This window comes from Staurois parvus, unplaced genomic scaffold (genome assembly GCF_062004578.1).
Source record: "Staurois parvus isolate SC_StPar_1 unplaced genomic scaffold, SC_StPar_1.0 ptg000826l, whole genome shotgun sequence".
NCBI classification, from domain to species: domain Eukaryota; kingdom Metazoa; phylum Chordata; class Amphibia; order Anura; family Ranidae; genus Staurois; species Staurois parvus.
In genome coordinates this window covers 430,249-457,797 of record NW_028318622.1, presented here as the reverse complement: position 1 = coordinate 457,797, position 27,549 = coordinate 430,249, and the positions used below count along the sequence as shown (strand labels likewise).

The 27,549-nt window shown below is 48.8% G+C and overlaps 1 protein-coding gene across 5 annotated transcripts in view; it reads right to left on the bottom strand.

Moving 5' to 3' along the window:
- LOC149443916 (uncharacterized) overlaps positions 1–27,549 on the bottom strand; it is a 443,717-nt gene that overhangs the window by 147,098 nt on the left and 269,070 nt on the right. For 4 of the 5 annotated variants that reach the window (XR_016306587.1, XR_016306589.1, XR_016306591.1 and 1 more), the window contains one exon: positions 17,102–17,317. The exons of the other annotated variant lie outside the window; for it this stretch is intronic. The gene's annotated coding sequence lies outside the window, so the exon portion shown is untranslated. The remainder of the gene's footprint in view (positions 1–17,101; positions 17,318–27,549) is intronic. 5 annotated transcript variants of the gene reach the window in all.

Genomic DNA, 27,549 nt, shown 5'->3' with positions numbered 1-27,549 from the left:
TGCCAGTTATATGAAGACGCTGTACTGCACTGGTGACATTATGTAAAAAAAAAAATAGTGAAAATAATTTTTTTAATTTTTTCCGAAAATTTATGACAAAAAAATACAACTTCAAAAAACTTGTCATGCCTCTTATGAAGTACGTCGGACTGTCTACTCTGCAAAAAGGGGTCATTTGGGGGATATCTGTCCTGTTCTGACATTTGGGGGATATCTGTACTGTCCTGACATTTGGGGGATATCTGTACTGTCCTGACATTTGGGGGATATCTGTACTGTCCTGACATTTGGGGGATATCTGTACTGTCCTGACATTTGGGGGATATCTGTACTGTCCTGACATTTGGGGGGTATCTGTACTGTCCTGACATTTGGGGGATATCTGTACTGTCCTGACATTTGGGGGGATATCTGTACTATTCTGACATTTGGGGGATATCTGTACCGTCCTGACATTTGGGGGATATCTGTACTGTCCTGACATTTGGGGGATATCTGTACCGTCCTTACATTTGGGGGATATCTGTACCGTCCTGACATTTGGGGGATATCTGTACTGTCCTGACATTTGGGGGATATCTGTACCGTCCTGACATTTGGGGGATATCTGTACCGTCCTGACATTTGGGGGATATCTGTACCGTCCTGACATTTGGGGGATATCTGTACCGTCCTGACATTTGGGGGATATCTGTACCGTCCTGACATTTGGGGGATATCTGTACTGTCCTGACATTTGGGGGATATCTGTACCGTCCTGACATTTGGGGGATATCTGTACTATTCTGACATTCTTGGACCTCAAGAAATGAGATTGGCTGTCAGTACTTCAGGATTGATCAATATTCAGATCTATACCATAGTTTGTGAACTCTATAACTTTCCTACAGATAAATAATACATCCTAATTTGGGTTATTTTCCCCAAAGACATGGAGCAGAATACATCTCGGCCTAAATTTATGAAGAACAATTATTTATTTGTAAACTTTTATAACAGAAACAAAGAAAAATGTGTTTTTTTTTCAAAATTTTTGGTCTTTTTTTGTTAATTTAGCAAAAAATAAAAACCCCAGCGGTGATTAAATACCACCAAAAGGAAGCTCTAGTTGTGTGAAGAAAATGATAAAATTTTAGTTTGGGTACAATGTTGTATGACCGCGCAATTGTCATTCAAAGTGTGAGAGCGCCTAAACCTGAAAAATGGCCTGGGCAGGAAGGGGGAAAATTGCCATATAAAATTGTATTGAAACGGTTAAAAAAAAAAATGTCAGTTATTTTCTCAGCAACAGCCAAGGAATTCAAATTTAAAAAAAAAAAAAAAAATGGCCGCCAACAGATTTGAAATTAGCCTCATTTGCATATTCTGGTTGTCATGGCAACAGAGCACAGGCTTGGTCATTTAACCTCCTGCTCAGTGTGACATCACAGGTCACATGCTCACTTTGAAAGTAGCCTCATTTGCATATTTCCGGTAGTCATGGCAACAGAGCACAGTGACATCACAGGTCACATGCTCAGTGTGACATCACACGGTGAGGGAGCCTCAGATTGTGACTGACCTTTGAAGAGAGAGGAAGCAATTGTAGTTTCTCTTCAGAATCGCTCGCCTTTCGATGTTCAACTTCAACAACCAAACCAGAGAGCATTTTCTGAGCAGAATTCCAGCGCAATCAGCACAGGAGAGAGACGAATTCCCAATGAAGGATCACCAGCAAGTCGCTCAGCCCCATGTTACCGCCCCCAAAAGGGGTGTGGCTGGGGCAATCAGACGGATATTCAAGAAAGACAAGAAAATTTACCCTCTGAACACCAACCAAGAGGGTCCAACACAGCAGAGGGTGGGACCCTTGGTAGAGGACCGCCCACCAACCACACAGCTCCATGTTACCGCCCCTAAAAGGGGTGTGGCTGGGGCAATTAGACGACTATTCAAGAAAGACAAGAAATTTGACCCTCTGAACACCAACCAAGAGGGTCCAACACAGGAGAGGGCGGGACCATCAGCAGAGGGCTGCCAACCAACCGCACAGCCCCATGTTACCGCCCCTAAAAGCGGTGTGCGTAGGGCAATTAGGCGCGGGGTTAAAGCAGCTGCACGCAGGATTTGGCCCTTTTGTCCAATCTGTCAAACGAAAACCAGGAGAGACGCTGATGGTAAGTATTCTAATAGAGAGATATAATGCAAACACTGCAGGGAAATGTAATGTATGTCACCCACATATATACTATATACACCTAGGGGGGTCACTGCCATATACACCTAGGGGGTCACTGCTATATACACCTGGGGGGGTCACTGATATATACACCTAGGGGGGGTCACTGCCATATACACCTGGGGGGGGGATCCCTGCCAGGTCCCCATTAGGGAGACTCACCCTCTCCATGTGTCCTGATCACCATTGTCATCAGGGTGGGAGGTGATGGAAGATCCACCAGGACAAGAAAAGAGGGGAAATCTTCTGATGGGGACACGGCTTCCGGTGACAACTGTCTTGAACTGTCTTGGAGAGATTTCTTCCCAAGTCTTGCTGTGTTCACAGAATAGATGATGAAGGGAAATCTCTCCATTGAGACCCTTCCTATAGCAGGCTAGGGAAACACTAAGACAATGGCTTCCAATTAGCAGCATTTCACAGTTGGCTGACTCTTCAGTTGACCATTGGGCAGCCAATCAGATTTGAATGTGACATTTATCAGGTGGGAGGTGACCGGTAACAGGTGGGAGGTGACCGGTAACAGGTGGGAGGTGACATTTATCTGGTGGGAGGTTACCAGTAACAGGTGGAAGGTGACATTTATCAGGTGGGAGGTGACCGGTAAAAGGTGGGAGGTGACATTTATCAGGTGGGAGGTGACCGGTAATAGGTGGGAGGTGACCGGTAAAAGGTGGGAGGTGACATTTATCAGGTGGGAGGTGACCGGTAATAGGTGGGAGGTGACATTTATCTGGTGGGAGGTGACCGGTAACAGGTGGGAGGTGACATTTATCAGGTGGGAGGTGACCGGTAATAGGTGGGAGGTGACATTTATCTGGTGGGAGGTGACCGGTAACAGGTGGGAGGTGACATTTATCAGGTGGGAGGTGACCGGTAAAAGGTGGAAGGTGACATTTATCAGGTGGGAGGTGACTGGTAACAGGTGGGAGGTGACTGGTAACAGGTGGGAGGTGACCGGTATCAGGTGGGAGGTTACCAGTATCAGGTGGGAGGTGACAGCTATCAGGTGGAAGTGGACAGGTATAAGCAGGGGCGGACTGACCATTTGGAAACTCGGGCACTGCCCGAGGGCCCGGGGTCAGTAGGGGGCCCCATGAGATGCCCCTGGTACATTTTCACAGGGTTTTTTTAGTTTGGAAAAGGACACAGGGGCCCCATGATCCCCTATTGCCCAGGGGCCCCAGGAGTTGTCAGTCCGCCCCTGGGTATAAGGAGTGAAGGAGATGCACGGACCTGACAGGCAGCCCAATGGCAAACAAAGGACTGCACATGGCAGGCTGACAGTGCTGCTGCCCCCATCTCCGCCATTCCCACCATTGTCACTGGGAGTAGTCATGTGGTCAGCCGTGTTCTGGGCTCTGTATGGGGGCTGCAGGAGCAGAAGAAGATTCCTCCTATTTTATCATAGAGCGTCCAGAACATATCCGCCCACAGGACTCACAACCCCCCCTGCACCCCCCACCCCTGCACCCCCCACCCCTGCTCCTGCAGCCCCCACCCCTGCTCCTGCACCCCTCACCCCTGCTCCTGCACCCCCCACCCCTGCACCCCCCACCCCTGCTCCTGCACCCCTCACCCCTGCTCCTGCACCCCCCCCCTGCTCCTGCACCCCTCACCCCTGCTCCTGCACCCCTCACCCCCCACCCCTGCACCCCCCACCCCTGCTCCTGCACCCCTCACCCCTGCTCCTGCACCCCCCCCCACTCTGTATTACTCAATTATAACATTCTAGTGAGTGCACTTCGTATTTCAGCCTCTAGACCATTACCAGTCCAAGTAGCACCATTGTTGTACAACCGCCGAGATAAAACCAATATAGAATATTGCAATCATAAGTTAGGACAAGCAGAATGATGGGATTGCATTGTGGGGGGAGGGGGGAGTAAATCACCAGCATACTAAGCGGGAAGCACAGCCTGCCTATGTAATGGAGCAGATTGGTGGTCTTTATCACCAGGATCTCAGGGCAGAGAGGATTTCTGATGGCTGACACTTGTCCTGGCACAGAACGCCGTGTACTGAGAATGGACTCCCGGGGCCCAGAACCCCCACATTGTCCATGTATAGAATTCCCATAAAGAGAACCGGGTGACACAAGACACGGAAGACATTCACACATATGTAGAGGAAAAGTAAATGTTGACAGATTCTGTGTAATATCAATGCATGACGTGTAATTCATTTTTTTTTGCTCTCTCCAGGTAAAAACAAAGACCCAACCTCGGATTCATCCGGAGAATACTACATGATCATACGGGATGGATCATACCATAGAGCCATAAGGAGGGGTTCAGACTTCCCAGCAACGTGGGATAGTTCATCTTCATCCGGATCATTCCACAGTACAAAATCCAATTTGTCATTTTCATCCGGAGAATACTACATGATCATACGGGATGGATCATACCATAGAGCCATAAGGAGGGGTTCAGACTTCCCAGCAACGTGGAATGATTCATCTTCATCCGGATCATTCCACAGTACAAAATCCAATTTGTCATTTTCATCCGGATCATACCATAGTGCGAAATCCGATGTGCCATCTCCTTCGGAATCCCTATATTTTGACACGGTGAATAATGACCCTTCGCTCGGCACTATTATTGACCAGCCACAGGTACTGTCAATGGAAACATTCACCTTCCATAAAGTACTTGGAAAGGGGGCTTATGGGAAGGTGGTGTTGGCCTCCCATCCCGCCATTGAACAGAAAGTGGCGGTGAAGCTGATTAAAAAAAGTCACCTGGAAGGTGAAGGTGAGTGTGCCATCATAGAGCGCACCGTACTTGAAGTCGGTAGCAAGTGCCGCTTCATCACACATCTATTTGGATCATTCCAGACAGAGGTAAGTTTTTCCATTTTCCATTTCTTCTTCTCTTTCCTGTACTGCGCCCCAACACTGATCCACAACCCCAAAATATTTACTCAAATGGTGACTTTTTGGGAGTCAGAACTTACACAAGGATAAGCTTCCCTCTTGACAGTCTTTGGGCTGATCAATTAGTTCTTCAGCCAATGAGTGAGGAATGGTGAAAGGAGGAGGGGAGCTCCACTTGTGTCCCACATCAGGTTCTCGGAGGGCTCCGGCTGTAGTCGGGGAAGCAGTATGGGAAGGAGCAGAACTCTAGAGCGCCACCTACAAAGCTGGAGGTTGCTTAGGTCAACTGTACAGAGTAGGGGATTTCTTTACAGAAACCATTTACTGAGAGGCTGCCACTGCTGACCTTCGTCTGGCTGACTCTGGACTCAGAACTTGGAGTCGGATCCAGAAGGAGTCTACAGCTAGGAGGACAGAAGTCGTCAGACCTCCTGATCTACATGAGACTTCCAGGATGGTGACCAAACTACTGAAGTGACTGGATCACCCTAACAGCCAGACAAACCCAGTACTGTGATCAGGACAGTCCAGCCATGGCGGCCTACGTATTTACTCTGTTTGGTTTTCTGAACTTGTGTGCGTGTTTCTGTATATTAATCCACAACGTGAAATCTTCCATGTCTAATGTAACCTCTACCTCTTCTTTTCACACAGACTCATCTGGCTTTTGTCATGGAATTCCTCAGCGGAGGGGAGCTTGCGGGATTGATGAAAAAGGAAATTCTGGATCTGAAAGTTGTAAGGTAAGTCCAATGATGGGGTCCACAATGGAGTTGGGGGTGACTGACCACTGAGCATAGGCAATGACGTAGTCAGGCCATTCATACCCCTTCATCCATGCCCCTCCACTTATACCCCTCCATCCATGCCCCTCCACCCATAACCCTCTATCCCTGCCCCTCCACCCATAACCCTCCATCCATGCCCCTCCATCAATGCCCCTCCACCCATAACCCTCCATCCATGCCCCTCCACTTATACCCCTCCATCCATGCCCCTCCACTTATACCCCTCCATTCATACCCCTTCATCCATGCCCCTCCACCCATAACCCTCCATCCATACCCACCCACCCTTGCCCCTCCAATTATACCCCTCCATCCATGCCCCTCCACTTATACCCCTCCACTTATACCCCTCCACTTATACCCCTCCATCCATGCCCCTCCACTTATACCCCTCCATCCATGCCCCTCCACTTATAACCCTCCATCCATGCTCCTCCACCCATAACCCTCCATCCATGACCCCTCCACTGATAACCCTCCACTTATACCCCTCCATCCATACCCCTCCACTTATACCCATCCATTCATGCCCCTCCATCCACGCCCCTCCATCCATGCCTCCCTCCACTTATACCCCTCCATCCATGCCCCTCCACCCATACCACTCCACCCACGCCCCACCACCCATACCCCACCATCCATGCCCCTCCATCCATGCCCCTCCACCCATGCCCCCCATCCATGCCCCTCCACTTATACCCCTCCATCCAAGCCCCTCCACCCATGCCCCCCTATCCATGCCCTCCACCCATACTCCTCCATCCATGCCCCTCCACATATACCCCTCCAACCATAACCATCCATCCATGCCCCTCCACCCATACTCCTCCATCCATACCCATCCACCAATTCCCCTCCACCCATGCCCCACCATCCATGCCCTCCACCCATACTCCTCCATCCATGCCCCTCCACCCATACCCCTCCACGTATACCCCTCCACCCATAACCCTCCACCCATGCCCCTCCACGTATACCCCTCCATCCATGCCCCTCCACCCATGCCCCTCCACGTATACCCATCCACCAATGCCCCTCCACCCATGCCCCTCCATCCATACTCCTCCATCCATGCCCCTCCACGTATACCCCTCCACCCATAACCCTCCATCCATGCCCCTCCACCCATGCCCCCCCACCCATGCCCCTCCACGTATACCCCTCCACCCATAACCCTCCACCCATACCCCATTATACATTTTACTTTTATTGGTCTGTAATGATTTAAATGCTAATTTATATTTTTTTTCTCCATCAGATTCATCACTGCGGAGATATTATGCGGCCTGCAGTTCCTGCATTCTCATAAGATCATGCATAGGTAAGTTTTGGATCAGCTGACTAACAGTGGGATATTTAGAGCTGAACCCCAGATAAATGAAAACTCCTCCCTTGTAGTAAGGGGTTCCCACAGCACTGTAAGGGTTAAATGGGTATTTAGGTCTAAGGGACCAATAACAAGGACTTTTACTGACCTCCTTCCCCCGCTCCCCTCTTCTCCTGGATGCTTCAGTTTGGGGGGCGGTCCCTTAGTGTCCTCGGTGTATTGAGGGAGCAGGAGATTGGGTAAATGTCCATATTATTGGTACCCCGGGCATAAACCAGGATTTAACCCTTGCAGTGTGGGGGGAGCTCCACTACAACGGTATTTTATTCTTTTACCCAAATTCAGCTTTCATTTTTTTTGCTTGCAGGAGCCTGTAAACCATTGCTCCAGCGATCAGCAGATTGCCGGTGCCATGCAGGTCTCCTGCAGATCCGTCAGTGTATCTGCTTACCTGTATGGGATATATGGACAAGCAGATACACTGATCCGAATCGATGAACTACCACGGCGGTTCAATGAGAACTACAAGCTGACAGCCTCTAAGGCCGTTGAGACTTGTAGTTTCTCCTTCACATAACACAGTGAATGAGTGACGTGGCCATTTAAATGTGACAGCTAGCGAGGAGGGAGAAGATCCCCTGTTAGCTGTCAAAGTGGGGGAGGGGGGGCGGTCTGATCAGAACATGTTACACTCTGAATATGGGTGTCACATGTAACGTGTTATGAAAGGTGAACATATCTTTTCATCTAATGTGATATATGCAGAGCTAACAGTCCACTTCTTTTCTTCACAGAGACCTCAAACCGCAGAACATTCTGCTGGACGGCGCCGGACACATCAGAATTGCCGATTTTGGCTTGGCCGCAGTTGACATCACAGATTATAACAGGGAATATGAGATGGCGGGATCAATGCTATACATGGCTCCAGAGGTAAGTTTCATGACGTCCTGATATTAGACGCCATTGTAATGTTTATTATGGGATATAGAGAAGACATAAAGGGGGCCCCCCTTTCATTAGATGGAGAATTCCCCCACTGGGGCCCCGGTTGCTGTCACTGGGTCCCCAGGTCAGAACTATATCCAACAAAAGGTGGGAAGTTGAGAGTTGCAGCAGTGTTGGAGCCTCTTTGTAGAGGACATTGAGGCCGGGTGTAGATGGATGGATCTGTCCGCCCGATTCACACATACAAATGGGATAAAAGCTTCAGGAACGCCTCACCTGCTCTACTCCTTCTCTATACCATGGTGAGCGCTTGTGAACATTGAGCTATTGGGCTCCGTACACCTCTGTCTCCTTTAAGAGACGCAAAGTGTACCTCAAGGCAAAACCTTCTTTTAGTATTGGATACAGTGGGCGAGGGTTAGATCCTCTGTCAGGTTTTTATTGGTGTCCCCATTGGGGAGATTCACCCTCTACCTGTATTGGTGACCATTGTCACTGCAAAGGAAATTAGGAGAAAATTGTCCCCTCACTTTGGGAGATGACCTCTGGCTTCCTCTAGGACAGGAATGAAGGGAATGATGGTACACAGACAGCAAAGAATAATCTGCCAGGATTCCGAACCCTAAATTACTCCATCCAAAACTACAAAACAAAAAAGGATTTGACTATTCTTCCACTGTAAGCCCCACCTCCAGTTTTTACAAGCTCCGCCTCAGTTTGATATATTTTGAGTACAATGTTAGGACTCCTGGAGGCTCCATACGTCAGCATGGAGTCTCCTCTGTCCTCTGCCTGGCCTGCCAAGGTCCTAATCCTTCTTTGTCCTCTTTTGTTTCTACAGATCCTTAATGATTCTCCATACTTCAGCTCAGCCGACTATTTCTCCTTGGGGGTGATTGTGTTTGAGATGGCATTCCGCAAACACCCCTTCTGCACCAACCCCAATAAAGTGGGTGACATAGAGCAGAGAATTCTGCACATGTGTCCATATTATCCGGAGACTATGGATCAACACTTGTTTGAATTCCTAGAAAAGGTCAGTATACACAGACATTTACCTTCTATTAAGCCTTTCCAGGCTTCCTTGCATTCAGGTTTTAAACCAAAACCAAGAAAGCTGAAATACGTCACTGTCAGAATCAAACATTGAAATGGGGGGTTCTGTTGGTCCCATATATTGTCAGTTTTTCTTATCATATTTCCGTTTTCTTTACAGCTCTTAACCAAAGATCAAGAGATAAGATGGCGTCTTGTGAGGAACGTCAGAGAGCATCCATTCCTCGCCGAGATCAACTGGACCGAGCTGGAGGAAGGAAAGACACCCTCACCGCTGACATCGGGAATGGTAAGTAGATACATTCCTCTCTTTGTCGGTGATGTTGTGATCACTGGACAATCGCATGGCCTGAAGACGAGTCCGAATGAATTGTCTTTACTATTGGCCATCATTATTGTTTATGTGTCAGCTCACACCTGCTGTATTCTGGTGATCCCGCCAATAACACACTTCCTGTCCTGGGGTGACGGGATTAGATACACATGACGGGGGTGTTATTGCAGTGTTGTGCTTCTTGGAAGGACCCCTCCTGGGGTAATCGCTGCACTTCGGGGGGTTGGGGGTCACCAAGCTCTGTCACCATTTTCTGTATCACCCAGAAATATTAATGAATGTCTTCTCTTTGCAGATTCCGGAGCAACCCGAATATGGAAGAATAGAAATGGCGGATTTCATACCCAAGGAAGATCCGGAGATGGAGATGGAAGAGCAGAAAAATTTCAGCAAATTCTCTTTCATCAGCGAGCATTTTAAGTTGCAGTTAATGGCAGGAACTCCATCGCCGCCATTACATTCTGTACGTGTGAAGCGGCAACTGTAATATGAGGGAAGACGCGGTGAGGCAAGACGCGGTGAGGCAAGACGCGGTGAGGTAAGACGCGGTGAGGAAAGACGCGGTGAGGCAAGACGCGGTGAGGCAAGACGCGGTGAGGCAAGACGCGGTGAGGCAAGACGCGGTGACCTGCACTGAGGTGAGGCACTGTGAAGAAATACGCGGTGACCTGCACTAAGGTGTGCTGTGTTTTTTGATGCCGCACATTGGCGCAGTGTTGCGGTAAGAACGGCGCACACAGAGCACAGTTACGTAGCGGTACAAACTGTGCACCATGAAAATCTGCCCCCCGTGCCTTGTGCAAGAAAGCGATCAGGAGAAGGAGCCGAGCACACGGAGAACCTGCAACCAGGTAACCCCACAGATGCCGGGCAGCATGCCAGGGGTGGGTCAGGATTTCATTTGGGGGGGGCGACAATTCGGCATCATTACAGAACGGGGGGCGCATCATTTCATGCTCTCTATGAACAGAGTGGAGATGCTGGAGGGGGGGGGACAGGATTTCACCATCATCAGTATTAACAGAGAGCCCAGCGGGAGCTAAACACCCACACAAAGGGTTAACCCCACAGCTGCCAGGGAGGGCGCCAAGCAAACCACATGCAATTAACCCCTTAGTCACCGAGCACCTTTACTATGTAACCAGTGGGTGCGACTTAAAGCCAGATGGATATTTTACTGTAATCATTATTCACAGTCTGGAAGGGTGGGGTTCTGTCACGGCGGGAAGGTAGGGGGGTGTAAGTCTGGAGGGGGGTGGGGATCTGTCAGGGTGGTAATGTAGGGGTGTCAGTCTAGAGGGCATACGTCATGGAAATGGACAGCATACGTCATGGAAATGGACAGCATACGTCATGGAAAAGGACAGCATACGTCATGCAAATGGACGGCATACGGCGTGGAAATGGACGGCATACGGCGTGGAAATGGACGGCATACGCCGTGGAAATGGACGGCATACGCCGTGGAAATGGATGGCATACGGCGTGGAAATGGACGGCATACGGCGTGGAAATGGACGGCATACGGCGTGGCAATGGATGGCATACGGTGTGGCAATGGACGGCATACGGCGTGGCAATGGACGGCATCCATTGCCACGCCGTATGCCGTCCATTGCCACGCCGTATGCCGTCCATTGCCACGCCGTATGCCATCCATTTCCACGGCGTATGCCGTCCATTTCCACGGCGTATGCCGTCCATTTCCATGGCGTATGCCGTCCATTTCCATGGCGTATGCCGTCCATTGCCACGCCGTATGCCGTCCATTGCCACGCCATATGCCGTCCATTTCCATGGCGTATGCCGTCCATTTCAACGCCGTATGCTGTCCATTTCCAAAATGTATGCCGTCCATTTCCAAGCCGTATGCTGTCCATTGCCACGCCGTATGCTGTCCATTTCCACGGCGTATGCCGCCCATTTCCACGCCATTTCCACGCCGTATGCCGTCCATTGCCACGCCGTATGCTGTCCATTTCCACGGCGTACGCTGTCCATTTCAACGTCGTACGCTGTCCATTTCAACGCCGTATGCCGTCCATTTCCACGCCGTATGCCGTCCATTTCCACGCCGTATGCCGTCCATTTCAACGCCGTATGCCGTCCATTGCCACGCCGTACGCCGTCCATTGCCACGCCATACGCCGTCAATTGCCACGCCGTATGCCGTCCATTGTCACGCCGTATGCCGTCCATTGCCACGCCGTACGCTGTCCATTGCCACGCCGTACACTGTCCATTTCCATGATGTATGCTGTCCATTGCCACGCCGTATACTGTCCATATCTATACCGAATAGAGTCCATTTCTGGATGGGGCCCCCTTGATGTTGGGGTCCCATCTCTACCTTCTGAGCATTGTACAGGGAGGTGAACTGGGCACCCTAGACTGATGATTCAGGGACATTCCGATCGCCTTAGGGGGTCAGGAAGGAATTTTTTCCCCATTGGAGACCATCTTACCCAGGGGTTATTTTTTGCCTTCCTCTGGATCATCGGAAGGTTTAGGGACTGATACCGAATATAGTCCATAGCCATACCGTGTACTGTCCATAGTCATACCGTATACTGTCCATATCTATACCGTGTACTGTCCATATCTATACCGTATACCGCCCATATCTATACCGAATATAGTCCATTCCTGGATGGGGTCCCCTTGATGTTGGGGTCCCATCTCTACCTTCTGAGCATTGTACAGGGAGGTGAACTGGGCACCCTAGACTGATGATTCAGGGACATTCCGATCGCCTTAGGGGGTCAGGAAGGAATTTTTTCCCCATTGGAGACCATCTTACCCAGGGGTTATTTTTTGCCTTCCTCTGGATCATCGGAAGGTTTAGGGACTTATACCGAATATAGTCCATAGCCATACCGTATACTGTCCATAGTCATACCGTATACTGTCCATAGTCATACCGTATACTGTCCATAGTCATACCATATACCGTCCATATCTATACCGTATACTGTCCATATCTATACCGTATACTGTCCATATCTATACCATATACCGTCCATATCTATACCGTATACTGTCCATAGTCATACCGTATACTGTCCATATCTATACCGTATACTGTCCATAGTCATACCGTATACTGTCCATATCTATACCGTATACTGTCCATATCTATACCGTATACTGTCCATAGTCATACCGTATACTGTCCATATCTATACCGTATACTGTCCATAGTCATACCGTATACCGTCCATATCTATACCGAATATAGTCCATTCCTGGATGGGCCCCCTTGATGTTGGGGTCCCACCTCTACCTTCTGAGCATTGTACAGGGAGGTGAACCGGGCACCCTAGACTGATGATTCAGGGACAATGAGATCGCCTTGGGGGGTCAGGAAGGAATTTTTTGGGAAAAGGGGGGGGGGGGGGCTTTGCCTTCCTCTGGATAATCAGAAGGTTTAGGGGTCTGAAAAGGCCCCACCCCTCAGGAGTCAGAGGATAACAGTGACAGATCCCTGATGTCCATCAAAGCCCCGGAATCATCTCCTTCTATGGATTTATCCTCAATAAACACGGCTTGTACACTGATTTACGTTCCACAAAATAACAATAAAAACACAAGAGACAAGCGAAGCCCCGGAGGCCTCATGGAGGAGGCACTGGCCTAAGCCAGGGATTGTGGGTTCGAGTCCCACCTGGGGTGCTTGATTCTTTTCTGAACATAGAATATAGACAGAGAAGGTTCTTTTCCATTTTTCTTGATCAGTTAATGAATATTATCAGAAGGTTTAGGGGTCTGAAAAGGCCCCACCTGTGAGGAGTCCGAGGATAACAGTGACAGATCCCCGATGTCCATCCCCGGAATCAGCTCCTTCTATGGATTTATCCTCAATAAACACGGCTTGTACACTAAAAAACACAAAGAAGTAAAACCCCGGAGGCCTCATGGAGGAGGCACTGGCCTAAGCCAGGGATTGGGGGTTGGAGTCCCACCTGGGGGGATATAATGATGGATGACAGCAGGGTGGAGAATCTGGCTCCCCCCTACATGAGTGTGACAATGGAAGTCTCCTGTGATGTCATCCATGTAAACTGAATTTACCATCCGTGATCACCTATAGAGCAGCATGGAGTCTGTCCTAAGAGAAGCCGCTGTACAATGCTGAACATTCAGATCCTACAGGGGGCGTCCTACATCACATGACATCCATACTGAGGGGTGGAGTCACCTGTCAGAGTGAATGATGGGAAATCTATAGGCCGAGGTCACTCTACAATAAAGCCCCACCCCCGGGGTGAAACATGTCAGTGGAACACATCCTGTGGAGTATCTCTATCCAGGTCATGGATGTATTGTGGACTTGGAGTGCGGCTCCATATTGTTTATGTATCCCCAGCATGTCAGACCGATCATACATGAGTATCCCCAGCATGTCAGACCGATCATACATGAGGAATGTTGGCACGCAAAGCCATGTGCACATCTCACTTCCTGTAGAAGTTCAGCTTTTACTGCCCCCCATTACCCTGCTCATTGGTCAGTGAGGCAGCCCATCATATTGCAGGACCAATAGGGAGGGTCAGCAGCCTCATGTCAGCTGTCAGAGATTGCAGTTATTCATGTATGTTAGTATAAACGTGGACATGTTTTCCAGCATGGGAGCCTAGCTAAGCATGTAAGAATGCAACAACGACATGCATGTGCACACGGACACGTCCAGCACACATTCTGGTGTCTAGTGGACTATTTAACCGCCTCCCGTCCGGCCCATGTATATATAAACGGCCAGACGTTGGCAGTGCAGGGGCCTCCCCGCCCCCTACATGTGCGCTCCCTCTTGTGACATCATTGCTTACTACGTGTGAAATCTGTGACTGATCACAGAGATCACATGGTACAGGGCCATTCACAACAGCCTTGTACCATGTGACAAGCTGTGACCAATCACAGCTCACACAGTATTTCTCAATGGCTGCAGGAATGCAGCCAGAGAGAAGGAGAAATGATTCCTCTTCCAGCCTTTATGGGTGTAAAAGCAATCAGTGTAAAAACACAAAATCTTCCTCACCCCCCACAAGTAGTACAGAGTCACCATGGTGACCCCACACTGCTAGGGTGACAGTATGGAAAATAAAAAAAAAAACAAAAAAAAAAATAATAATAATTTAAAAAAATTAAATAACAATGTAAAAAAAAAAATTTAATTTTTGGTTATAAATTAATTTGGGTTATTTTTCTTTTTACTAAAATATAACGGAATAAATTTTGGCCGAGATTTATGATGAAATATAATTTTTTTCAAAATGTTTGGACTTTTTCTTTTACATAGCAAAAAAAATTAAACTCCCAGCGGGGAATAAATATCACCAAAATAAAGCTTTATGTGTCTCAAAAAAATGCTAAAAAATTCATACGGGTCCAGTGTTGCATGACCGCGCAATTGTCATTCACAGTGTGATAGCGCTGAAAGCTGGAAATTGGCCTGGGGGGGGGGGGGGGGGGGAGTGTCCGGGGGTGAAAGTGTCTCCTCACACATAATACTGCCCCCCGCCCCCTCCTCACACATAATACTGCCCCCCCGCCCCCTCCTCACACATAATACTGCCCCCTCACCCCCTCCTCACACATAATACTGCCCCCCCCGCCCCCTCCTCACACATAATACTGCCCCCCGCCCCCTCCTCACACATAATACTGCCCCCCCGCCCCCTCCTCACACATAATACTGCCCCCCCGGCCCCTCCTCACACATAATACTGCCCCCCCGCCCCCTCCTCACACATAATACTGCCCCCCCGGCCCCTCCTCACACATAATACTGCCCCCCCGCCCCCTCCTCACACATAATACTGCCCCCGCCCCCTCTTTACACATAATACTGCCCCCCTGCCCCCTCCTCACACATAATACTGCCCCCCCCTGCCCCCTCCTCACACATAATACTGCTCCCCTGCCCCCTCCTCACACATAATACTGCCCCCCCGCCCCCTCCTCACACATAATACTGCCCCCGCCCCCTCTTTACACATAATACTGCCCCCCTGCCCCCTCCTAACACATAATACTGCCCCCCCGCCCCCTCCTCACACATAGTACTGCTCCCCGCCCCCTCCTCACACATAATACTGCTCCCCGCCCCCTCCTCACACATAATACTGCCCCCCTGCCCCCTCCTCACACATAATACTACCCCCCGCCCCCTCCTCACATAGGAATACTGCCCCCCGCCCCCTCCTCACACATAATACTGCCCCCCTGCCCCCTCCTCACACATAATACTGCCCCCCTGCCCCCTCCTCACACATAATACTGCCCCCCTGCCCCCTCCTCACACATAATACTGCCCCCCTGCCCCCTCCTCACACATAATACTGCCCCCCTGCCCCCTCCTCACACATAATACTGCCCCCCCGCCCCCTCCTCACACATAATACTGCTCCCCCGCCCCCTCCTCACACATAATACTGCTCCCCTGCCCCCTCCTCACACATAATACTGCCCCCCGCCCCCTCCTCACACATAATACTGCCCCCGCCCCCTCTTTACACATAATACTGCCCCCCTGCCCCCTCCTCACACATAATACTGCCCTTCTGCCCCCTCCTCACACATAATACTGCCCCCTTGCCCCCTCCTCACACGAAATACTGCCCCCCGCCCCCTCCTCACACAGAATACTGCCCCCCCGCCCCCTCCTCACACAGAATACTGCCCCCCGTCCCCCTCCTCACACATAATACTGCCCCCCTGCCCCCTCCTCACACATAATACTGCCCCCCTGCCCCCTCCTCACACATAATACTGCCCCCCTGCCCCCTCCTCACACATAATACTGCCCCCCTGCCCCCTCCTCACACATAATACTGCCCCCCCTGCCCCCTCCTCACACGAAATACTGCCCCCCGTCCCCTCCTCACACAGAATACTGTCCCCCCGCCCCCTCCTCACACATAATACTGCCCCCCCCGCCCCCTCCTCACACATAATACTGCCCCCCGCCCCCTCCTCACACATAATACTGCCCCCCCGCACCCTCCTCACACATAATACTGCCCCCCCACCCCCTCCTCACACATAATACTGCCCCCGCCCCCTCCTCACACATAATACTGCCCCCCCTGCCCCCTCCTCATACATAATACTGCCCCCCTTTACAGTACCTCACAGTCAGTCATGGCCGTCCTTGTATAGGGCTGATGTCCTGCCAGCTAGAAATGCAGGTGTGGGGGCGGAGAAATGCAGGTGTGGGGGCGGAGAAATGCAGGTGTGGGGGCGGAGAAATGCAGGTGTGGGGGCGGAGAAATGCAGGTGTGGGGGCGGAGAAATGTAGGTCTGGGGGCGGAGAAATGCAGGTCTGGGGGCGGAGAAATGCAGGTCTGGGGGCGGAGAAATGGAAAGTTGATAAAATCAATTGATCATTTTTCCCAGAACATCCCAAGTGTCAGGCCGGTGTCATCACCATGGCAACAGCAGATCAATCAGAGGCTAAGATGGCGGCTTCCTTGTCTGTAGAAGACACAAAGGTTCAGTTCCACTTCATCACACAACCCCCCCCCCCCCCCCCCCCCCCATCCCTTACCTGTTCAGCTGTCGTTGCCATGGTGATGTCACCAGCCAGTGGAAGGACAGTTCACAAGCTGCTGAGGCAGTGACCAATCACGGTGAGCCGTCAGGGAAGTCCAAACGATGGGTTCGGTTCGGCTGTGAGGTGGACTTTTCCCTCCACAGAGCTCCCTGGGTTCACTTCTCCTCACACTTCCTGGCATTGGCCTCACAGATGCATCCTGGGAACTTCCTGTCAGAAGGGAGAGGCAGAGTTCCAGGAAGTGAAGGGAGATGGGTTCACCTGCCCATAATAAAAATGGCTGCCATGACAAATAACCATTTCCTGATCATTACTACACAGGCCTTTGTTGTCATATTTAGGATCAGGGTGACAGAGGAGGCCGGAACCCCCAAAACCGTGTCATGCAGTCTGGGCCTCGTGGCCCCCAGCTGGAAATGTGGGGAGGGGGGTCCTTTTCCTTCAAGCCAAACCCGAACGCTTTATTGGCGCACAACGATTCTATTGTAGTATACACGGGGCATATATTGTGTGATGAAATCGAACAGAAGACGGTGTGAGGAGGAAGATCGCTCTTCAGAGTGCCCTGTGGCTCCATTTTTATCACATAAAGGGACCAGAAGTCCCCTAAAGTGATACTTCTTGCAGTGACAGGTTCTCTTTAATGAGACATTAGGGGTCTGTTAGGCCCCCGAAGTCTCTCCTGCCCTCCATCAGCTTATTCCCTGGTCCAGGAAAGTGACACCAGGACCTGGAAGTGGTTACGGGGGCCTTAACTCCTCCCCCTCCAGAGGTTTTACCCCCCCCCCCCAAACCAGGCCATTTTTTGCTGTTCAGCACTGCGCTATTTCATCTGGTAATTGCACGGTCGTGCAACGCTGCACCCGAACATTTGTGTCCTTTTCTTCACACAAATGGAGCTTTCTTTTGGTGGTGTGGATCGCCTCGGCATTTTTTTATGTTTTGCTCTATAAAAACAAAGACCAAAAATTTCGTAAAATAACTACATTTTTCACTTTTGGTTATAAAAAACAAGCGCTTCTGGACTTATTTGACTTAACCACCTCCCGTCCCCCATTGTATATAAACGGCCGGATGGTGGCAGTGCAGGGTCAGGTGGCCGTTTATAAACGGCCTCCCCGCACCCTGCTTGTGCTTCCTCCGGACACAGTGGAACACCGATCGTCATACGGGACCTCTGTACGAGGTCCGGATCATGTGATCACTGATTGGCCAATCAGTGATCACATGCAGAGTAGTAAGCAAGATGTCACAGAATGATCACAGAGGTCACATGGTACAGGGCCATTCACAACAGCCTTGTACCATGTGACAGGCTGTGACCAATCACAGCTCACTCAGTAGTTCTCAATGGCTGCAAGAATGCAGCCACAGAGGAGAAATGATTCCTCTTACAGCCTTTATGGGTGTAAAAGCAATCAGTGTAAAAAAAAAATCTTCATCACCACCCACAAGTAGTACAGTGTCACCATGGTGACACTACTGCTAGGGTGACAGTATGTAAAAAAAAATATATATATATATAAAAAAATGTAACCATTTGCCGCCCGCCCTATGGCCGAATGGCGGGCAGCAAATGTCATCAGCGTTCCGGGTGGACGTCATATGGCGTCCTCCCACACATGCGCAGATTGCGCTCCTGCAGAGCGGTGCCATCTGTCACCGGCCGTGTACTTCGGACACGGCTGGTGACAGATCTGAGTATCGGCCCCGTTGCTGGTACCATGTGACCTGTTGTGACCAATCCCAGCAGATCACATGACAGTTGAATACAATGGATCATTCATTCATGCCATCCATTGTATACTACTGCCTAGCTGTGAATGGTCACAGCGATCACATGCACATGTCATGTGATTAGCTGTGGCCAAATCACAGCTAAGCACAAAAAAAAAAAAAAAAAAACCCTGAATGAATCGATGTCATTCAGGTAAATGCTTGCTTATAGCAAAGTAATTCTTTCCTATAAGCAAATTGTGTAAAAAAAAAAAAAAATACTGATCACTTCCCCAAAGTAGTACATTGTACTACTTTGGTCATAGTGAAATATGAAAAAAAAATCTTAAAAAAAAGAAAAAAAAATTTAATAAAAAATAATAAAACAAATAAAAAAAAATATAATTTTTTTTTTTCATACTGTCACCAGTCAGTGTCCCTGATCACCGCCATGCCAGTTATATGATGACGCCGTACTGCACTGGTGACAGGATGTAAAAGAAAAATAGTGAAAATAATTGTTTTAATTTTTTAGTTTTACAAAAAATTATGACAAAAAAAATACAACTTCAAAAAACTCGCCATTCCTCTTATGAAGTACGTCGGACTGTCTACTCTGCAAAAAGGGGTCATTTGGGGGATATCTGTACTTTTCTGACATTTGGGGGATATCTGTACTGTCCTGACATTTGGGGGATATCTGTACCGTCCTGACATTTGGGGGATATCTGTACTGTCCTGACATTTGGGGGATATCTGTACTGTCCTGACATTTGGGGGATATCTGTACTGTCCTGACATTTGGGGGGATATCTGTACCGTCCTGACATTTGGGGGATATCTGTACTGTTCTGACATTTGGGGGATATCTGTACTGTTCTGACATTCTTGGACCTCAAGAAATTAGATTGGCTGTCAGTACTTCAGGATTGATCAATATTCAGATCTATACCATAGTTTGTGAATTCTATAACTTTCCTACAAACTAAATAATACATCCTAATTTGGGTTATTTTCCCCAAAGACATGGAGCAGAATACATCTCGGCCTAAATTTATGAAGAACAATTATTTATTTGCAAACTTTTATAACAGAAAGAAAGAAAAACGTGTTTTTTTGTTAATTTAGCAAAAAATAAAAACCCCAGCGGCGATTAAATACCACCAAAAGAAAGCTCTAGTTGTGTGAAGAAAATGATAACATTTTAGTTTGGGTACAATGTTGTATGACCGCGCAATTGTCATTCAAAGTGTGAGAGCGCTGAAACCTGAAAACTGGCCTGGGCAGGAAGGGGGAAAATTGCCCGATATTGAATTGGTTAAAAAAAAAATGTAAAAAACAAAATGTTTAAAAATTATAAATTTTGGTTATAAACTAATTTGGGTTATTTTTTTTTACTAAAAATATAACGGAACAAATTTTGGCCGAGATTTATGATGAAATATTATTTTTTTGCAAACTTTTATAAGAAAAACACTTTTTTTTCAAAATTTTTGGACTTTTTAATTTACATAGCAAAAAAAACTAGAAAATCTACAATTTCTGGGGAAATTGTGTGAAGTGTTCTTGCATCGAACCCTAACCAAATGATTGATGAAATGTAAGCAGTGCACATGGCATGCCTGATAGAGGGAGAAATGCAATTCAACTTTTATTTTGCAGCTCACAATCTAGCCCAGGGGTGGGCAAACTTTTTGACTTGAGGGCCGCAATGGGTTCATATATTGGACCCGGGGGCCGCACCAAGAGTAGATGAATGATGTGTATGTGTCATCCATAGTAAGTATAGTAATATTCCCCCATAGTAAGCATAGTAATTAATCCCCCATATAGTAATTCATCCCCCCTATAGTAATTCATCCCCCCTATAGTAATTCATCCCCCATATAGTAATTCATCCCCCATAGTAATTCATCCCCCATAGTAATTCATCCCCCATATAGTAATTCATCCCCCATAGTAATTCATCCCCCATATAGTAATTCATCCCCCATATAGTAATTCATCCCCCATATAGTAATTCATCCCCCATAGTAATTCATCCCCCATATAGTAATTCATCCCCCATAGTAATTCATCCCCCATATAGTAATTCATCCCGCATAGTAATTCATCCCCCCATATAGTAATTCATCCCCCATATAGTAATTCATCCCCCATAGTAATTCATCCCCCATATAGTAATTCATCCCCCATAGTAATTCATCCCCCATATAGTAATTCATCCCCCATAGTAATTCATCCCCCATAGTAATTCATCCCCCATATAGTAATTCATCCCCAATATAGTAATTCATCCCCCATATAGTAATTCATCCCCCATATAGTAATTAATCCCCCATAGTAATTCATCCCCCCTATAGTAATTCATCCCCCCTATAGTAATTCATCCCCCATATAGTAATTAATCCCCCATAGTAATTCATCCCCCCTATAGTAATTCATTCCCCATATTCATCCCCTATAGTAATTCATCCCCCCTATAGTAATTCATTCCCCATATTCATCCCCCATATTAATTCATTCCCCATATTCATCCCTCATATAGTATTTCATCCCCCATAGTACTATTCCCCCCCAAGTAGTAAGCCAAGTCCCCCCTGTGTCAATTCACTTACCTTTGCTCCGCGCGTTCCTCTCGCCGTGTCCCCGCGCCGTTCCGGTCTTCAGGGCGGACTGTGAGAGGAGCCTAGCTCCCCTCACGTTCATCACGCTGCCCCGCCTACACACATCCTGACAGCCCATGTATCACACTCCACGGGCCGGATTAAAAGGTCCGCCGGGCCGTAGTTTGCCCATTGCTGGTCTAGCCTGTGTGACTCAGCTGCCTGTGAGTCATCTTTGGTTGCTATAGCAACTCACTCAGTCAGGAAGGTGAGAAGGGCTTTTGTAAACAAACTGCTCCAACTTGCCAACTTCACTTGCGATTGCCATCTTCAAACACTTATAGTTTTAAAAGTATAAATGCTACTGTAAAGAGCTTTATATTGTGAGAATCACAAGAACCAGACCTACATTTTGATGTATAGTATGTCTCTGAAATATTAAAAATGAAGGCACAGTCGCAGTTTAAAAATGTCCCTTAAAATTTCAGGTGGTTGTGAGTGGCGTTTCAATGAAAGTCAATGGGAGGGGTGAGTTGCAAACAAATGGTCATATTGTGAAAACTATCAGGACTATGGCTTAGCCGTGAACATTTTTAGTGACAGCAGGGTTAGCTGAACGTTTTGATATAAGATATGTGTAGGTGGGCTGGAGAATGACAGAGTGATGGCAGTTTACAAATCATGTTCTGATTTTTCCTTCCACACTGTAGCTTTGTAAGTTCTCACTCTAGTTGCACCATTCATTCCTATCGGAAAATTTCACCACAAAAACCGCGATATTTCGTGAACCATTCGGCAAAACGTTCCACAAAGTAATAGCAATCCGATCGGGAACAATCCGCACATTTTGATATATTACTTGTCTTTGTAGTGTAAAAACTGTGGGAGGAGTTAGCGTGGCAAATTTGGCTATAATAAGAATATATGTGAGATAACAATAAGTGTTCTGCAAGAAGACGTAATAAACTCCCAGCGAGGAATAAATACCACCAAAATAAAGCTTTATGTGTCTCAAAAAAATGATAAAAAATTTATATGGGTACAGTGTTGCATGACCGCGCAATTGTCATTCAAAGTGTGATAGTGCTGAAAGCTGAAAATTGGCCTGGAGAGAGGAAGGGGGTAAAATGTTTTTTTATTTTGTGGTAAAAAATAAAAAAACTCTAAAAACCGCAAATGCAAACACATCTTTAACGTGACTTTAGACAGCTAATGTTACCAGCATTATTAACCCCCCCCCCACCATTCGCATGGAGCCTGAAACGGGTCATCATACACGAAACGGGTCATAATGTTTTACAAAAGGTGCCGTAACTGGACCAAGTCACAGCTCTACAGATCTGTCCCGGGGGAGCACCGGCCAGCTCAGCATGTGTGGCCGCCATGGTATGGGTAGAGTGCGCCATGATGCCCTCCAGGACCTCCAGGCCCTCGGCCGATTGCTAGTCTTAGTCACCTAACTCAGTGTTTCTCAACTCCAATCCTCATGGACCGCCAACAGGTCATGTTTTCAGGATTTCCCTCAGATGAAACAGCTGTGGTAATTACTAAGGCAGTGAAACTGATCAAATCACCTGTGCAAAATAATGGAAATCCTGAAAACATGACCTGTTGGGGGTCCATGAGGACTGGAATTGAGAAACACTGACCTAACTAAAGTGCATCTGGAGGCCTTATAGCCCTTCCTTACGCCTGAAAAAGAAACAAAAACGAATCCGACTTCCGGATCTCTTTAGTTTTCTCTAAATAAAGGAGAACACATCTTCTCAGGTCCAGCGTGTGAAACTTCCTTTCCTGGTCACGTGAGGGGTTAGAAGAAAAAGAAGGTAAAGTAATATCCTGACCTCGATGAAATCTTGGGGCCACCTTGGGTACAAAGGCCAGGTCCGTCCTAAATGTAACCTATCTGCAAATACCTGAAAGAAGGCGGCTCTAATTGACAGCTTCTAATTCACTCACTCTCCTTGTAATTGCTACAAGGAAGACCGTCTTGAGAGTCAGGGACCTTTGGGAGCTCGAATCCAGAGGTTCAAATGGGGAGTCTGTCAGCACACTAAGTACCGTGGTCAGATTCCATTTGGGAAAGGGTCTCTCCTCTGCGGGTCTCTGTCTGGTCAAGGACCTAAAGAATCTTGTAGTTGTGCGTGGGAGGAGGAGACCAGGGAGTAAGATAGAAGGAGGTCCTGTGAAGCGCGAAGGGTACGGGTAGGGTGGTACCTGGGAATCAGGTTGGTGAGGTAGTTAGGGGCAGTGTTGTGAATGGCTTTGTAGGTCAGAGTGAGTAGTTTGAATTTGATGCGTTGGGCAATAGGGAGCCAGTGGAGGGATAGGCAGAGGGGGGTGGAGCCAGTGGAGGGATAGGCAGAGGGGGGTGGAGCCAGTGGAGGGATAGGCAGAGGGGGGTGGCAAAGGTGGAGCGGTTGGTGAGGTGGATGAGTCTAGCCGCTGAGTTCAGGATGGTCTGAAGCGGGGAGAGCCTGCACTGGGGTAGGCCAGTGAGGAGGGAGTTGCAGTAGTCGAGGCGTGTTGAAAAGTCTATTACTTAATAGGTCTCTGGAAAAAAGAGGAAGGGATTGCTCCTCTAGTAGAAAGATTTTTAGAGACGGGTAATATAGAAGAAACGGTTTCTCCTTACAACACACCTATCAATCCTGTAAAGAAGATGAATGACTCTTACAGGTTTGTACAAGATTTGAGGGCCATAAATAATTTGGTGGTTCCAATAGTGCCTGATGTGCCATCACTCCTCACCTCCATTCCATCCGATGCAGAATATTTTACAGTGATTGATTTAACAAATGCATTTTTTTCGATTCCCATGGACCAGCAGACGAGGAGCGCTATTTGCATTTATATTCTGAAAATCGCCAGATGACCAGGTGTAGAATGCCCCGGGGCTATGTATATTCATCTGCAGTCTACTCACTTACCCTCCAGACCACACTGAGGTCCTGGACCCCTCCCAATGGTTCGGTCTTCCTACAATATGTGGAGGAACTACTGGGACGACCTATTGATTTGTAGTCCACCTCTCATTGCCCCTATGTCACCTCTCATCACCCCTATGTCACCTCTCATCGCCCCTATGTCACCTCTCATCGCACCTATGTCACCTCTCATTGCCCCTATGTCACCTCTCATCACCCCTATGTCACCTCTCATCGCCCCTATGTCACCTCTCATTGCCCCTATGTCACCTCTCATCACCCCTATGTCACCTCTCATCGCCCCTATGTCACCTCTTATGGCACTTATCTCTCCTCGCCCCTATGTCACCTCTCCTTGCCCCTAAGACACCTATCGTCGCCCCTATGTCACCTCTCATCACCCCTATGTCACCTCTCATCGCCCCTATGTCACCTCTCATCACTCATGTCACCTCTCATCGCCCCTATGTCACCTCTCATCGCCACTATGTCACCTCTCATCGCCCCTATGTCACCTCTCATCGCCCCTATGTCACCTCTTATGTCACTTATCTCTCCTCGCCCCTATGTCACCTCTCCTTGCCCCTAAGACACCTCTCATCGCCCCTATGTCACCTCTCATCGCCCCTATGTCACCTTTCATCGCCCCTATGTCACCTTTCATCGCCCCTATGTCACCTCTCATCGCCCCTATGTCACCTTTCATCGCCCCTATGTTACCTCTCATGACCCCTATGTCACCCAACATCGCCTGTGTCACCTCTCATGACCTCCATGTCACCTCTCATGACGCCTATGTCACTTCTCATCGCCCCTATCTCACCACTCATCATCCCTATGTCACCCCTCATCACCCCTATGTCACCTCTTATCGCCCTTATGTCACCTCTCATCGCCACGATCTCATCATTCATCGCCCCCATGTCACCTCTCATCGCCCCTATGTCACCTCTCATCGCCCCTATGTCACCTCTCATCGCCCCTATGTCAACTCTATTCGCCCCTAACTCATCACTCACCGCCTGCATGTCACCTGTCATGACCCCTATGTCACCTCTCATCGCCCCTATGTGACCTCTCATCGCCCCTATGTCACCTCTCAGGACCCATATGTCATCTCTCATGACCCCTTGACCCCTATGTCACCTCTCCGCCCTTAAGTCATCTCTCATGACCCCTATGTCACCTCTCCGCCCCCTAAGTCACCTTTCATGACTCCTATGTCACCTCTCATCGCCCCTATGTCACCTCTCATCACTCATGTCACCTCTCATCGCCCCTATGTCACCTCTCATCGCCACTATGTCACCTCTCATCGCCCCTATGTCACCTCTTATGTCACTTATCTCTCCTCGCCCCTATGTCACCTCTCCTTGCCCCTAAGACACCTCTCATCGCCCCTATGTCACCTCTCATCGCCCCTATGTCACCTTTCATCGCCCCTATGTTACCTCTCATGACCCCTATGTCACCCAACATCGCCTGTGTCACCTCTCATGACCTCCATGTCACCTCTCATGACGCCTATGTCACTTCTCATCGCCCCTATCTCACCACTCATCATCCCTATGTCACCCCTCATCACCCCTATGTCACCTCTTATCGCCCTTATGTCAGCTCTCATCGCCACGATCTCATCATTCATCGCCCCCATGTCACCTCTCATCGCCCCTATGTCACCTCTCATCGCCCCTATGTCACCTCTCATCGCCCCTATGTCAACTCTATTCGCCCCTAACTCATCACTCACCGCCTGCATGTCACCTGTCATGACCCCTATGTCACCTCTCATCGCCCCTATGTGACCTCTCATCGCCCCTATGTCACCTCTCATCGCCACTATGTCACCTCTCAGGACCCATATGTCATCTCTCATGACCCCTTGACCCCTATGTCACCTCTCCGCCCTTAAGTCATCTCTCATGACCCCTATGTCACCTCTCCGCCCCCTAAGTCACCTTTCATGACTCCTATGTCACCTCTCATCGCCCCTATGTCACCTCTCATGACCCCTATGTCACCTCTCATGACCCCTACGTCACCTCTCATGACCCCTATGTCACCACTCATCGGCCCTATGTAAACTTAATTCACCCCTATGTCACCTCTCATCGCCCCGATGTTATCTCTCATCACAGCTATGTCACCCCTCATCACCCCTATGTAACCTCTTATCGCCCCTTTGTCACCTCTCATCGCCCCTATGTCACCTCTCATGACACCTATGTCACCTCTCATGACCCCTATGTCACCTCTCATAACCACTATGTCACCTCTCATGATCCCTATGTCACCTCTCATCGCCCCTATGTCACCTCTCCGCCCCTAAGTCACCTCTCATGACCCCTATGTCACCTCTAATCGCCCCTATCTCATCACTCATCGCCTGTATGTCACCTGTCATGACCATTATGTCACCACTCATCGGCCCTATGTAAACTTAATTCACCCCTATGTCACCTCTCATCACCCCTATGTCACCTGTCACAACCCCTATGTCACCTCTCATCACCCCTATGTGACCTCTCATCGCCCCTATGTCACCTCTCATCACCCCTATGTCACCTCTCATCGCCCCTATGTCACCTCTCATCACCCCTATGTCACCTCTCATGACCCCTATGTCACCTCTCATGACCCCTATGTCACCTCTCCGCCCCTAAGTCACCTCTCATCACCCCTATGTCACCTCTCATCGCCCCTATCTCACCTCTCATCGCCCCTATGTTACCTCTCATCACAGCTATGTCACCCCTCATCACCCCTATGTCACCTCTTATCGCCCCTTTGTCACCTCTCATGACCCCTATGTCACCTCTCATCGCCCTTATGTCACCTCTAATCGCCCCTATGTCACCTCTCATCACCCCTTTGTCACCTGTCATCACTCATGTCACCTCTCATCACCCCTATGTCACCTCTCATCACTCATGTCACCTCTCATCACCCCTATGTCACCTCTCATCGCCCCTATGTCACCTCTCATCGCCCCTATGTCACACCTCATCGCCCCTATGTCACCTCTCATCACCCCTATGTCACCTCTCATCACTCATGTTACCTCTCATCGCCCCTATGTCACCTCTCATCACCCCTATGTCACCTCTCATCGTCCCTATGTCACCTCTCATCACTCATGTCACCTCTCATCGCCCCTATGTCACCTCTCATCACTCATGTCACCTCTCATCGC